This window comes from Anomaloglossus baeobatrachus, chromosome 3, assembly GCF_048569485.1.
Source record: "Anomaloglossus baeobatrachus isolate aAnoBae1 chromosome 3, aAnoBae1.hap1, whole genome shotgun sequence".
Taxonomy (NCBI): domain Eukaryota; kingdom Metazoa; phylum Chordata; class Amphibia; order Anura; family Aromobatidae; genus Anomaloglossus; species Anomaloglossus baeobatrachus.
The window spans coordinates 454,169,971-454,186,177 of NC_134355.1; the positions used below are offsets into that span (position 1 = coordinate 454,169,971).

General features: G+C 37.7%; 1 long non-coding RNA gene across 1 annotated transcript; it reads left to right on the forward strand.

The window, feature by feature from the left end:
- Window positions 1-10,610: 10,610 nt before the first annotated feature.
- LOC142296637 (uncharacterized) lies at window positions 10,611-12,661 on the forward strand. Its single transcript, XR_012751662.1, has 3 exons — window positions 10,611-10,694; window positions 10,785-11,041; window positions 12,580-12,661. It is a non-coding gene; the product is annotated as an uncharacterized LOC142296637 (long non-coding RNA).
- The last annotated feature ends 3,546 nt before the right edge of the window (window positions 12,662-16,207 follow it).

A 16,207-nucleotide genomic window follows, 5' to 3' on the forward strand; every position in this document is an offset into this window, starting at 1 on the left:
AACAATATCAGCCAACTGCTGTGATTGGGTGCAGTGTGACACCTGTCACTCAGCGTGGGGGGGCGTGTCTCACTGTAACCAATCATAGGCGCCGGTGGGCGGGGTAAGCAGGGAATACGAGATTGTTTAATGGGCGGCCGGCTTTTTCAAAACAGTAAAAGCCGCCGGAGAAGTGTGAATGCCATGCAGCGCCGGGGATCGGGGATCGGTGAGTATATGAGAGAGGGCTGCTCAATTCAGTTACTCAGGAGTTTAGCGGTCACCGGTGAGTCTTCACTGGTGACCGCTAATCAGGACGCGGCACAGACAGAGCCGCAGCATCACAATGAAGTCGGGTGAAGTTCACCCGAGTTCATTCTGACAGTGCGGCTCTGTCTGTGTCTGCTGTCATCTGCCATTCACCACTGCTACATGGCTTTCTGTGTCTGCTGTCATCTGCCATTCACCGCTGCTGCATAGCTGTCTGTGTCTGCTGTTAGCGGCCATGTAGCAGAGCTGAATGGTAGATGACATAGTAAAAACGCATCCCTACACATTACACACGCTTGTCAAGTCAATAAATTAAAAAACAAAAGGGTGCCCAATGCATACGTTTACAGAACACATGATCTAAAGGATCGCACACAAAATTGATCAATTTAACATAGGCTACTAACGCACGTGTGACAGCAAATGAACGACCTACGTGCAATCTCATTCAATCGCATATGCGACCTGGGCGTGTCACATCGCATACGAGATCGCACACCTAATTGTTAGGTGTAAAGCTGGCTTAAGACACATATTACATTATTATCAGCAGCACAATTTATGTTTACACAAGGGACATGCTAATGATAAATGATAAATCGGAGTACCAACACAAAGAGATTCTTCATTGTTGGTAATCCTATAAGCACATATTGAGCATATAGAGGGCAAACCTTTCTTTTTACTTCCTTTTTACAGCCTATTACTTGAGGGGTCCACAACCTGCAGCTTGGTGCCACATGTCGCTTGTGGCTATACGCTGTTTACTAGCTTGATGGATTGATGATCTAGCAATTAGTTATGAAGAGCAGGAGTCTAGATGGTGACTTTTGCAAGTAGACCCATACAGCAGAGCAGATCTGAATGGTGGGCATAGTGGGAAACGCTTGTTCATGATAAACTGTCTCAGTGTTATTTCTGCAGAAAAGCTTTGACTGTCATTATACTAGTAATGGGGGCTGTGGGTGTCACTACTGTGAAGGGGCCGGAGCTCAATATGGATTGCAACCCTCTCTCAAAGCTGAATGTGACTCTCAGGAATAGAAAGGTTGGGGACCACTGACCCAGAGTAAAAAACTGGGGTGTAAGAGAGGATTCTATTCCAGTTTGGCACAACTAAGATATAAATAGTTACTCACCCATTTGAACTCACCTTATTAGGCCTCGGTTCCACTTGTATTTTGCATGGACGAGTGCAATCCAATCAGATTGCTCTCACTCTAGTGCAAAATTATGGGGCAGTATCAATCTGCAATTGATTTCTCAAGTGATTTTAGCAGATATTCTATAGCACAAAAGTTTGCTATTACATAGTATATAAAGAAAATAAATGTTTTATATCATTTTATTCACAGGCTCTTGTGAAGTCAATGGAGATCCACACTATTACACCTTTGATAACCAAGTTCATCACTTTATGGGAACCTGCACATACACTTTATCAAAACTCTGTGAAGATGATGGAAATTTGCCATATTTCAATGTGGAAGCAGCTAATGAGCACAGAGGAGGAAATAATAGAGTATCCTATGTACAGTACGTGAATGTGGATGTACACGGACACCGGATCACATTAGAGCAGAACAGAGTAGTCAAGGTACTGTAAAGCTGATTTCTCCACATTCATAAATTTAAGAACCTAAATTTCCTATGGTGTGCCTGAAACAAAGTTCCAAACATATCAATTCTATCTTCTATAAATAACATTTCCGAGAGTCGAGCATATGATCTCAGCCAAAATAATTTAATATTTTTGTCCTCTTATAATTTTGTAAATACAGGTCAATGGAAACATTGTGACTGTACCACAAGCCCTTGAGCCGGGTATTAGCATATTCTTGAGTGGACATGATGTAGTAGTCACAACAGCATTTGGCCTGAACGTGAAATTTGATGGAAATCATAGAGTTGTAGTAACTATTCCACATGGATATGCAAATAAAGTGTGTGGACTATGTGGTAATTTTAATGGGAATAAGACTGATGACTTCCTAAACCCAGATGGAGAATTAGAGCCGGACTCCAACAGCCTTGGTAACAGTTGGCAAGTTGATAATGATACCAAGTAAGTCATTTTAATTTTAGGATTTTTTCACAAGTTAAAGATAATGTCCACCAATGGTAAAATCTTCAGCAAGTACTGCAGCTTGCCACACCCTAATGGTGTGTAATGTACATACTTTTTAAGATTAATCTCCATTTGCCACATTCAGTAGTTGCCACTTTATTTATTTATTATGCTTTATTTATATAGTGCCATTCGATTCTGCAGTGTTTTACATAAAATATCATCACTGTCCCCATTGGGACTCACAACTAAATTTCCTGTCAGTATCACTTTGGAGTGTGGGAGGAAATACACACAAAAACAGAGAGAACAGATAAAAACTCCTTGCATACATTGTCTTTGGTGGGATTTATACCCAAGTCCCCAGAACTGATAAGCAGCAGTGCTAACCACTGAGCCAACATGCTGCCCATGACCTCAAGCATGCAGTCATGTGCCATCTAGAGTCTCAGGCAGGGCTCTCAATAAAACATTGAAAGAAGTGCCTGAGATTCTAATCGGCAAATTGATTGTAATATGCAAATTGGATTCATTTGTTTATGTGACAAATGCTGGAACTAACAACTGGAGCTAAATCCTAATGGTGTTATGATTTTGTAGTGTTTGCAAATATTTAACCAGGACAACTTTATATTTTGATAAAATAATATTTAGTGTATTTCTTTCTCAGTCGTCAGTCACAGATTTTTAGTTCTATTCAAAATAATTCTAACTTGTGTCCATTATTAATTTGCTATAGATGTACTCCTGGACCTGAAGGTCCCCCTCCCTGCACGGATGATGACAAAGTCACAATTTCCAGCAACAGCTTCTGTGGACTAATCACTGACAAGAATGGTCCATTTAAAGACTGTCATGGTGTCGTAGATCCACTGGTCTACTTTAATAACTGTGTCTTTGACCTTTGTGAACTGAATCTGGATCCCGGTACCCTGTGCGACAGTCTTCAGTCATATGCACAGTCTTGTCAATCTAATGGAGTTGTGATAGGACCATGGAGAAATGAAACTTTTTGCCGTAAGCACAACATAAATACTCTCTTTCATTCTCTGCTTTCTTGATGTAATGCTCAAATTCTAATGTTTTTCTAAGTATTATGTAGTATATAAATAAATTAAATATGCAGGAAACATAGATATAAAGTTCTAAAAGCTTCAGTGGCTTATATGAAAGGCAATAAATAAGTATTGTGGATATCCATTCATGCTTTTTTAGTCATATATTTATTTACTTTTGTTTTACAGCTCTTAAGTGTCCACAAAACAGCCATTTTGAACCATGTGGCACAGCCTGTCCTGCAACTTGTGTGAATCCAGTATCTCCATCTAATTGCAATCTGCCTTGCACTGAATCATGTATATGTGATCCTGGCTTTGTTTTGCACAACAAGGAATGTGTGCCCAGTCTTCAATGTGGATGTTGGGAAAATGATAAGCATTATCCTGTCGGATCAGAATTTTGGACAGATGACACTTGCACCACAAAATGCAGATGTCCTTCATCTGGAGGTGGCTTAGTCTGTAAGAGCGACTCATGCTCCAGTGACCAATACTGTTCAGTGACAAATGGCATTCCTGGCTGCATTTATTACAGTTATGGCATCTGCAGAGTCCACAATGACCCTCATTATGAAACATTTGACAAGCAGACCCATCACTTCATGGGTTTGTGCACATACACGCTCTCCAAATTATGCACTAACTCCTCATTACCATACTTTAATGTGGAAGCCAAGAATGTGCATAGGGGAAATCCATCGGTCTCTTATGTGCAGAGAGTGATTGTTGACGTTTATGGCTACCGAATACAGATTGTAAACAAAGAAAAATCCCGCATTTTGGTAAGACAAATACATTTATACTCAATATAACTCTGCTTTCTGGTTTCTAATAAATACATTACTCCATCAATCATCAATGTCATTGCAGGTCGATGACATGTGGAGAACTCTTCCTGTCATATTGAATGGAGGGGCAGTAAAAGTGGAAATAAGTGGAAGATATGTAGTTTTAGAAACAGATTTCAAACTCAGAGTTGCTTACGATACTGACCATACCGTGGAATTGAAATTACCTGATCCATTTTCTGGAGAAGTGTGTGGCATGTGTGGTAACTACAACAATCACCGGCCAGATGACTTTCTTATGCCCAATGGACAATTGGCCCCAAATTCTAATGAATTAGGAAACAGTTGGATAGTCTACGACAAAAATGATCCATCCTGCACAGATCAACCACCTCCACCTCCACCCCCAACATGTCCCCCAGAGGACGAGAGCCGGTATGAAAGTGACGCATTCTGTGGCTTACTAACGAATAAAGATGGGCTGTTCAGTGTATGTCATGCAGTTGTCGATCCGGAGAGCTTCTTTGAAAGCTGTGTTTTTGATCTCTGCGCATTAAATGGAGGCAAAGATATTTTGTGCAGTGCTTTACAAGCATATGCTGATGCCTGTCAGAAAGAAGGAGTCACCATTCCAAACTGGAGGAACATTACATCTTGCGGTATGTATTGCTAGTACAAATTGTAAAAATGTTGCAAAAGCTAGTTCTAAGAGTAAAATATATTTAAGTCTACTGTCCGATTAAAAAATCAGCCATCACACTGACAGTACTAGGATAAATGTTATTCAGTAGGGCTGTTCAGATGATGTTTTTTTAAAAAAGGACCGAATATCCATATTAAAAATATCACATCATGCACTTTTCTCTTCTATATTACAGATGAAATTCTATTAATGAAGTCTATGAGTTTATAAAAAATCTGATCCCAAGTGGATTAATCTTATAGCTAGAGTTAAGCGAAATTTGAAATATTCGTATTCACGATACTCGTAACAAGTACTGTGTAATACTCACAAATTTGTTCCGAATAGCGAGTACAATGAAAGTCAATGGGATATGCAAGTAATTTTCTGCTGATTGGGAAATGCGAGTAATTTTGTGCTGGAGTCCAGCAGAAAATTACTCGCATTTCCCATTAACTTGCATTGTGCTCCCTATTCGGAACGAATATGTGAGTATTACACAGTACTCATTACGAGTATCGCAAATACGAATATTTCAAAACTCGCTCAATTCTACTTATAGGATCTGATTTCTAAGGATATGTTCTAGTTCTTAGCATAGGAAGCTGTATTTGTTCTGGTAAATATTATTCCCTGTTTATGTACAAAAACAAATGCCAAATGGAGACCATTGACAATACAGATGAAAAGTGTTACTTTTTTTGTGTACGAAAATGTGATTTTTTTTTTTATATGGTTAAATTAACTTAACCTATTTTTTTTGTATTGGAATTGACAGGAGGTATTGAATGTCCAAGTAATAGCGAGTACAATGAGTGTATGACCGCATGTCCAGCAACCTGCTTGGATCCAGAGGCTCCAGAGAAATGCACCTCTCCCTGTGTGGAAGGATGTCAGTGTAAAGACGGGTTTATTCTCAGTGGAGGAGTTTGCATTTCTAATTCACAGTGTGGATGTTGGTACAATGACCAGTATTACAATGTAAGTGTCCCATGGAATATTTGATCCTTTTTGTGTGCTCTTTTGCCTCTTTTCTGTTGCTGAAGTTATTTGCTTTTTTTATAGAAAGGTGATGAATTCATTGAAGGAAACTGTGAGAGGAGATGTCAATGTCAGGAAAACAGCATTATCTCATGTTTACCTATGTCTTGCCCAGAAGATGAAATCTGTAAGGCCCAAAATGGATTATTGGGTTGCTACCCACCAAGCACATCAATCTGCCACATATATGGAGACCCCCACTACTCCACCTTTGATGGCACACTTCACCATTTCCAAGGATCTTGTAACTACACTGTATCAGAGACCTGTGCCAATACATCTCACAGTTTTAGTGTCACCACGCGCAATGAGCACAGAGGGAACCCAAGCTGGACCGCTATAAATTCTGTGGCTCTGACTGTGGACGGTGTGCACATCCGGATCGAGAAAAACAATATTGTGCATGTAAGTCAAACTACTTCATTACAGGTCTACCCAGTTTATACTGTAACAGAATAGAATTCTGTTAATGCAAAAAAAACACTTGTATACCCATAACATTGCACATAGTCTATAGTTTCACTTACCCTAGTAAGTTTTCACTTACCCTATAGTCAGCTTACAATTTTTGAGAAAAAAATGTGTTCTAATCTTTTTAAATATTTAGTAGTTTTTGTTACATAGAAGCAGACAGCCTTCTGGTTCTGTAATGATTAATATCAGTTTGCAGTTTTGCAATACTCTGTAATATTTGCAATTTGTTTTTAATGTTTGCAATAATTTTTCCTTTGACAATAATGGAGTAAAATACAAATGGGCAGATTAAAGTTGGCGCTGTTATTATTCAAGTAGATGTTTTCTTAGCTAAATATTATAGTTCTTCTCTATCTTTGCTTTTCAGGTTAACAATGTGTCAGTTACTCTTCCTACGAACGTGTCTGGAATAAGCATCATAAGAAGTGGCCAGTATGTAGTAGTTAACACCAACTTTGGACTCCAGATTAAATTCAATGGAGATCATGAATTATTTGTTATAGTGAGTGAGAAATACAAAGACACATTGTGTGGATTGTGTGGCACATACAATGATAATCGGTTTGATGACTTCACAACGCCTAACGGCAGTATTGTCACTGATGTCAATGACTTTGGAAACAGCTGGCAAGTACCAGACAATGGATGGCCGTGAGTATTTTTTTTTATTCTATCTGTCCATTTGACTGTTCATTTGTCCATATATTTATTATTTTAGAATGTGAGTTCTAACTTTGCCATATTTTCATTTCTCTAGGTGTGACTCTAATCCTCCTCCTCCACCTACATGCCTTCCCAACATAGAGCAAGAGGCTGAGGCCAAGTGTGAAATAATAAATCTGCTCAATGGCCCCTTTGCACAGTGTCATGCTCTCATTCCACCTTATCAATACTTTGAGAGCTGCGTGTATGATCAATGCGCGACAGGAGGGAATGATGATTATTTCTGCAGCTCACTAGAGTTTTATGCTGCAGCATGTGAAGCCATAGGAGTCATTCTTGGAGATTGGAGAAAAGAAGCTAATTGTGGTAAGATGTGAATTCCTTTTTATCACTATGTGTTATTAATTATGTTATGTTGTATTTTATGACATAAATGTTATTTTTGCTTATTAGAAGTGATAACAAGCACAAGCCCACCCAAAACCACCACCACTGCAACTACAACAACAACTACTACTATTCCTCCTACAACTATTGGTTGCGACACAGTAGGAACCACGACTTCAACTACACCAGGTAATATGCCCTCAAAATATTAAAATCTGAAAAAAAGTCAAAATCTTATTTTTTGGGCAATATTTTTTACTTCTCTAGTCACTATTAAATACAAATAAATTTTGTTACATTTGATTCTTGAAGATTGGTTGTTGAAACTCCATGACAAAAACTCACTGTGGCTATTTCATTTTACCAGAAATCTGACATATATTTGTGCAACTCCGCAATTGGGCAAAAAAATTGTGACTTTACACATTTACACTTCAGTCTCGGCCAGCTATGCTAACATGGCTTTGCTTTGTGGGGGATAGGTGTGGTCACACCAACCTGTCAAATTCATTATAAGTTACACAACTAAAGAGGCGTAGCTTACTCCAGAAACGTACGGCAGCTTCCAGCTTGCATACTTTTCTGTCAGCAATGCAAGCTGGGTACCAGATGTACCTGATTAATCGCTGCTTAACCCTAGAACGCATACCTGGGGCCTCGCAGGCCTGCTAGGTCACTTGTTTTCTATGGTAGATTTCTATCATTGCGCATTCTAGGTTAATGAATCAGGTCAGTGCAATCCACCGAGTGCTTCATTAAGACTGACATGTGCTACACCAATCTTAATGAATCACTCCCATGGTCTATGGCCAGCTTAGATGCTTTTTTCTCTAATGTTTATGGAAAATATGAGTGGTTATCTTTTACTTTTTATAGATTACATCAGTTCAACATCAAATGTTTCTCTTTTTACTACTTCTACTACTATGTCTAAACCAACAAGCTCCACTGTCCAATCCACTTCTACACCTACAACTGTGACATTTTATTTAAAATCTGATACCGTTGCCTTATCCACCCCGACGAAAAGAGCCCCAATACAATCTGCACCAATTTCTCCATCATGCACTCTAGGCAACAGAACAAATATTGCTGAATAAAAATTACAAGTTCTTCTATTCGTAAAATATAGTTAAAGTTTTGCTGGAAAAGACAAAAGGCACAAGTTGGTGTCTTATCCTCATGGTACCAGAATAAATAATAGGGAAAAGCTCACCTGGGGTAGTTGTGAGGGTCACAACTACCATATAGCAGAAAAGATTACCATGATGGCTGCTGCAGACCCTGAGCGTGAATTGGTCATCTCCTCCTTCCACATGGCAACGCGGGTTTTAGCCCTTTCTTTCTACTCCACGCATACCAATTCATAAAATATAATGATAATTGATATAACCTATGCTAGGTTACATCTTGAAGATTGAGATTCATTTACATATTGCAGTTCAACTACATTTATTATTCAATTGCCATGACCATACTAAATTCTTATTTTGTTAAAAGTCAATATTTTTATCCTTTCATTTTTTAGATAAACCTACAACTCCTCCAAAACCAATTGTTTCAACAACACCAGGTAAGAAGAGGAACTATAGTATCTGTTGAAGATCTCGATAATTAGATTATTCTTCTAAAATTAGGTTTAATTAAATATATTTACATAAATTTTATCTAAAGGCCACACTATAAAGTTCCCAATTTATAATTGCATTTGCACCTTTTTTTAGTTATCTTTTTGTGTTGTAATCTAATTTTTCTTTTATACGTAATTCTTTTAATTTGCATCTTTTTTTGAGTCACTTTTTTATGTCTTCTTTAACTTTTTTTTTTTTAGATTCCAATGTGGGTGGGGTTTTTGTTTCTGTTGTTTTCAACTGATTTGTCATTTGAAACTTTTCCAAAAGTCACAATATATTTATGTAAACATACTCAAGTCTCCTACTGAGCCTTATGTATACCAGAATTTTTTGCACAATTTTTACAACTTATTGCAAAATATGCAACTTCTCCTATCAGGGTTATGTGCACATGTTAAGTATTTGCTGCAAGAATTTCTGAATATTTTTGTTACCTTTTTTTTTTACATGTTTTTTTGTTGCACATTTATTAAAATAGTAAAAATCTGCAGCAAAAACACTGAAAAAATGGACATGTTGCAGATTTAAATCTGCACCATCTCTGCAAGTTAAAAATAAGCAACATGTGCACGAGTCTTTAGGAATAACATTCACTTTGCGAAAGTACCAAATCTTTCAAATGTTATGATAAACATATGCAGAAAAAATGCAACAAAAATGCAATGTGTACAAAGACCCCAAAGGCCGCTTTACACACTGTGACATCGCTAGCGATGTCGCTAGTGGTCACACCCGCCCCCGTCATGCGTGCATCATGAGCAAATCGCTGCCCGTGGAAAACAATATCGCTAGTACGCATCACACGCACATACCTTCCTAACGACGTCGCTGTGGCCGGCGAACAAACTCTTTTTTACGGGGGAGGTTGTTCGTGCGGCTTCACAGTGACGTCACACAGCGGGCCACCAATAGAATCGGAGGGGCGGTGACCAGCCGCATTAACGTCACTCCAACCTCGTTGCCGGAGGACGCAGGAATGCTGTTGTTTGTCGTTCCCGGGGTGTCACACGTAGCGATTTGGACGAACAACCTGCATCCAAAATGAGCAACGATATTTGGGAAAGGAACAGCGTGTCAACAATCAACGATTTTTGCCATTTTTCAGATCGTTAGTGGTTGCTCGTAGGTGTCACATACATCAACGTCGCTAACGAGGCCGGATGTGCGTCAAGAATTCCATGACCCCAGCGATATCTCGTTAGCGATGTCGTTGCATGTAAAGCGTTCTTAAGAGTTGCAAAAAATGTTAAGGACAGAAATATTGACAATTTTAGACTTTGCACAAAATTCCTGAACCGTGAGAACTCATTTAAAGAATTAGATGCAAAAAACAGCAAGTAAATTACACAAGAGAAATGAGAAAAAAAGTGACTTAAAAAAAGTGCAAGTTATTAATCTAGGCTAAAGAGTTAAGTCACTTTTTTAAAAAAAAAATCTTCTGTAATTTCTGTAAATTACACACATATGTGACAATTTAATACATGTTTGTATTTGTTCTTCCATATTCAGACAAATGTCAAATAGGCTGCTCGTTTGATACTGATTTCTGTAACTGGAAGCAATCAAAGTCAGATAACATTGACTGGATACGCTGGAGAGGAGCTACACCATCGGATCTCACTGGACCTTCCTTTGACCACACAACAGGAGGTATTGGTCTTTCTTCTAGAAGAGTTACAAACTGTATTCAAAATTGGAACCATTCCGTTCCCCAAGGTTATACTTGAATTCTTATTACAGATGGATATTATCTCTACATTGATGGGCAAAAGTCAAAAGAAGGAGATTTAGCAAGATTGGAAAGCCCTGCTAATTGTTTCACTGGGTACCAGTGTCTCCGGTTCTGGTACCACATGTATGGAGTTGCAGAATACATGGAGTTGATTGTGGCTGTCTTAAGAGACGATGGTATAGAAGAGGTGGTCTTCCTAGATGGCAGTTATGGGGATATGTGGCATTTAGAAGAGATTTTCTTGCCTGACAGTGACATCGTCCAGGTAATGTTGTGTTTTTTTCATCTTGTTTTTATTTCTTACTATTCATACATGATTAGCAATTAGGAGAGTAAAACTTACATATACAGTATACACTTATTTTCATTAGATCTACAAATGTACACTTTCTATGCCACCAATATTTATAAGATGTGTAATAAACACGTGGGAGGCCTCAAGAGATTTCTATTTAAGTTTTTATTTAAGACTATTTACACAATAATTTGCACAATAAACAAAAATTTTCCTTTCAAAGTTTTAGTACATTGGTGTACTGCCCTTTCCTCCATAAAAGTATCTGTCATTATCACCGTTTAGTGGAAACACAGTCAGTATGAATTAGAGAAAGGCTCTGTTTTTGCAGCCAGGTATATTTTACTTTGAAGTGTTGCAGGGTTTAAGAAAAAACATACGTTAACTCACTCATGTAACTGGGCAATGATGCCACTAGGTGGACTAGTCCAAGAGGTAGGCCCCTGGCAGATTCTCCCCACCCTGCTTGCTCCCCTTGAATGACAGATCTATCTTCATACACAACTATAGGGCAACACTTGTCAGTCTAGGGAAGTGGGGAAGGGAGAACCTGTCTCTTGGACTAGTCATCCCAGTTGAATCATCACTGCTGTTTCAAAGTATGTTTTCCATGAAACACAGCAGAGTGTAAAATACATGGATGCAACTAAGATTGTCTCTGATTCTTGCTATTTGTGGTCCATACAGCATGAATCAGCTCATAGGTTCCTTTCAAGTTTGTAATGATTATCTTGTAAACATTCAATCAAATAATAATGTTCATTACTTTTAAAATGCCCAGTTAAAGGGATATTCCCATCTCCAAGATCCTGTTCCATTATGTCGTAAGTATAATAATAATAATAAAAATAATAGTATTATCAAATACCTCCTATTATAAATGTAGTATAGTGCTTCTGATTCACTATGTCACTTACCTCATGTACAGGACCTTAGGTATCCATGGTTACAACCACGCATACAGTCACAGGTAATTAGTTAGTTGCTCATGATCATAACCATGGATACCTAAGTTCCTGCAATGCCCTGAACATGAGGTAAGCGACATAGTAAATCAGGAGAGCTATACTGCATTTCTAATTGGTGGTATGTGCTAATGTTATTATGCCTACTACTTATAGGGATAGGATGTTGCAGATTGGAATAACCCTTTAAGAAGTTCTCATTTCATTTTACTAAATGAATGTAAGGCATTATCCTATTTCTGTAGACTGGAGCTTCATTTGATGGCTTTAACCAATCACATTCAATGCTGTATGAACCCATGAAAAACCTATCAACTTGTTACAGAAGCTACTAAATTATTTATTCTAAAAAGGCTAAAGCTCTGTTGAATATTCATGAGCAGCAAATGTAATTAAATGCTCAGAATACATTCAGTTGGATTACAGAAAGGGCTGTAGGAAGACAATCACCTTCTCATAGTGCAGAAAATTTACATTGTACTCATTGATCATGATTTCACAAAAACAAGAGCATATTAAATCCTATATATGTTACGTTTTCAGATTTTCATTGACGGCAGGATAGGAGAAGACTATCGCAGTGATGTGGCCATAGATGACATCTCTCTTACACCTGGATATTGTGGTAAGTAATGAGTTCATCAACGACCATAAATTACATTTTGTATAGAGAAAATATGTATTACCTCTATCTACCAGACCATTTGCCACAGTTCATGATCAGACAGATTTTCTTTATTTTTTGTACATGCAGTTTCAAAAGCTCTAAAAACGTTTCATGTTCAGGTATTTGAAAAAGTTTTGCTTCTTTTTTTCATGAAACATGGGTTTTAATTTTTGTTATTTATATTCCCCATCTCAAAGAAAAAAATAAAGAAGTAAAAATGTGTGTGTTTTTCACATTGTTTACATTTTTCATGGCCTCAAAGAACCAATCTAAAGATTTTAAACAGTGTTCCCTTAACCTCATCAATTATTTTTATATATTGGATGCATGTATATTTTGACAGGGGAGGGCTAGAAATAGTAATTCATATTGGAAGAAACTTTTTTATTTGTCTTATTTTTTCTAATTTTTATCATTTTTTTCACACTTTCACTGTCACTTTGACCTTAAAGGTAATAGAAACCCTTTGTATAGGTGTATATAAAATGTAAATACAATTTTGTTATTGCAGATTTTCTTTGTAGGTCATGCCAGCATATTAGCCAGGGCCAGATTCATGCTCTTGGTTGCACAGCGGAGCTGATCTGCATCTTCTCGGAGTTCCGTTGTATCTGGCAGCTCTCTGCTTCTGCAGCTCCCTGATCTCAAGCAGATGCTTACTCTGCACTGACATTGTTTAACGTAATTTAAGGACACCCCCAAATTTAAAGTTCTTGGGCAGTACAGAAGTATTCAAATATCTTACATTCTTGTGTTTTTATTCTTGAGAAATTTGATTTGCAGACAAGTTATTCTCTGTGAATATCATATCACTTACTATGCTTTGTGGGCTCTCTATGCCCCAAAGCATATTAATCGTGATATGTAAAAAATGAAGAAAAATAAAAATCCTTTAATCACCTTATTGCTCATCTGTCAAACCCCTCTGCTCTTTACCATCACAAGTCCAGTCCTCGTCACATCTTCAGATTGCCGACGTTCATCCTGAAATCCCTGGTCCTCTCACACTGGGCTGGAATTTCTGATTTGATGGAGCTCAGGATTGTTTTGTGCATGCGTATGTAAGGTCATTGAGCATACTGTAACATCATAGCCTTTTGAACACTTGTGCAGAAAGACCCCACTTAAGCCTTCTTGAAAAAAGAAAGTAACAGGCAACCTAGAGAGGCCCAGGACCTTCAGCACCAGTGAAGGCCTCCTGATGATGCAGAAAGAACCAGACAGGTAACACAGAGACTTGAAGATGAAGTCAGTGTAGGAATTTATTTTTGATGGCCTTCCATGTTTCATAAAGATGGGAACCAGCGACTGCCTTTTATTTGTGTCCGTGGGGAAGCAAATTACAAAATATCTGCATACTAGTTCATGTCCACTTAAATTTATTCGCTCATCTCTAGTATTTCCCGTTTTAAAAAAAATAAGGAGCTGTGACCAGTTTAAATCTGAAGGCCCAAAATGTCTTTAAAAACAATAGATATCTATTGATTTTTTTCTATCGTAATGATTTCGAGTTTTGCCATATTTTTTCTATCAGTAGAATTATTGCATAGAAATGTACTGTTTATTTTACTTTAGTTCAGAAGGGTTAGTGCCAACTGACAAGGTTGAGTGATAGGAAGGGGTAATAATAATAATAATAATAATAATAATAATACAAATTTCCCATTTGTTGAATTATTGTGGAATTAAATTATTTCAAAAACCATACTGTAATGGTAATGATTGCTAATCATGCCAATAATTGTTTTTTTAGTAAAAGCACCAACTACAACTACTACCACAACTACCACCACCACCGCAAAAACTTCAACACCATCAGGTATGGAGCAATAATATATTGTGACGTGCACTAATGTTCTTCATTAAGTTATGGTTTCATTAATCCCTTAACAAACCCTGATATAACTGTACATCACACTTATGGTGTGTGTATGTGTGTGGAGCGGGCTCAGTTCCCATATCAAGCAGGTGCAGGCTATATTACACAACAAGCATCTGTTTTGTAATAGCAGCGACTGAAGTTTGCTCATATCACTTAAAGCGTAACCGTAATTTTATTTATTTTTTCACAAATCAATAGCACACACGAAAATAAGTGACTTTGTAATAATCTTATCAGACAAATCTGCTTCTTTCTCTGCCAAAATTAATCAATCGTTATCAAAATTCTCAATTCTGAGGTAAAATCTATATTCAGTGAAGACTTTCCCATTACTGAGATAGGAGATTAGAGCTGCTACTGATGAGATTTATAATCTTTATTGAAGATCACACACAAGACTTAATCATCACAGATTAAAATCTACCAAAAGAGTAAAGGGGGAGTACAAGATGTATTATGGAACAGTGAGTAGTAAATCACTTCCCAATCCTATTCACTCCTCATCTACCCACAGTATTACAAATTAATTGACTAAAAGGGACAAAAAGACCCTAACATGAGTTGGTAATAAAGTAGAAATGAGGGGGTGATAGGACAGTTAATAAAAATTCATATTAACCCACAATAAGTTCTATAGTGAAAGTGCACAGGGCCAAAAAGGGTTCCTACAAATTCATGAAGTCCACAGACCTAGATGGGAGGATAACAAAATAATTAGGAAGGATATAGACTTCATGATGTACCACAGTCCACCAGAAGGTGCAAAAATATGTTACTGGAGAAGGTCAATATCGAGAAAAGATAGTGATGTGGATATAAGGGAGGCATAGAATTAGTAAAAAAGAGGTCCATAAACGTTACCTAAAGTGCTGGTGCAATGGAAAGGAACCAAATCTGTTTTCAGTGAAGACTTTCCCTTTACTGAGATAAGAAATGAGAGTTGCTACTGATGAGATTCTATGTGGATAGAAGAGGGATAATGTGGTGGAGCTCTGCCTTTATCTCCTCCCTCTGCCTGTATCTCCTCCCTCTGACTGTATCTCCCCCCCCTCTGCCTCTATCTCCGCCCTCTGCCTTTATCTCCTCCCTCTGCCTGTATCTCCTCCCTCTGCCTGTATCTCCGCCCTCTGCCTTTATCTCCTCCCTCTGCCTGTATCTCCTCCCTCTGCCTGTATCTCCGCCCTCTGCCTTTATCTCCTCCCTCTGCCTTTTGCTCCTCCCTCATCCCATTGTCAGAGAATCTCATCAGGAACAACTGCCATCTCCTATCTCAGTAATGGGAAAGTCTTCACTGAATTCAGATTTACTTAAAAACTTTTTTGCTATTGACATCAATTCTGGCAGAGATAAAAAGCAAATTTGTTTGATAAGATTATTACAAAGTTGATTATTTTCATGTGTACTATTGATTTATTAAATAAAAAGTAAAACGACGGTTACACTTTAAATAGTTTTGTAACTTGACATTTAAATGATGAAGTGTAGTTGAACTTGAACATTAAATTATGAAGTGATATTTAAAGTATCCATTGTAAAGAAAGAAACAGAAGTCTTTTCATCATGATTTATTATTCAACTGATTACATCCACACTGTAACAAAAGCAAAGTTGTAGCTCTGCAT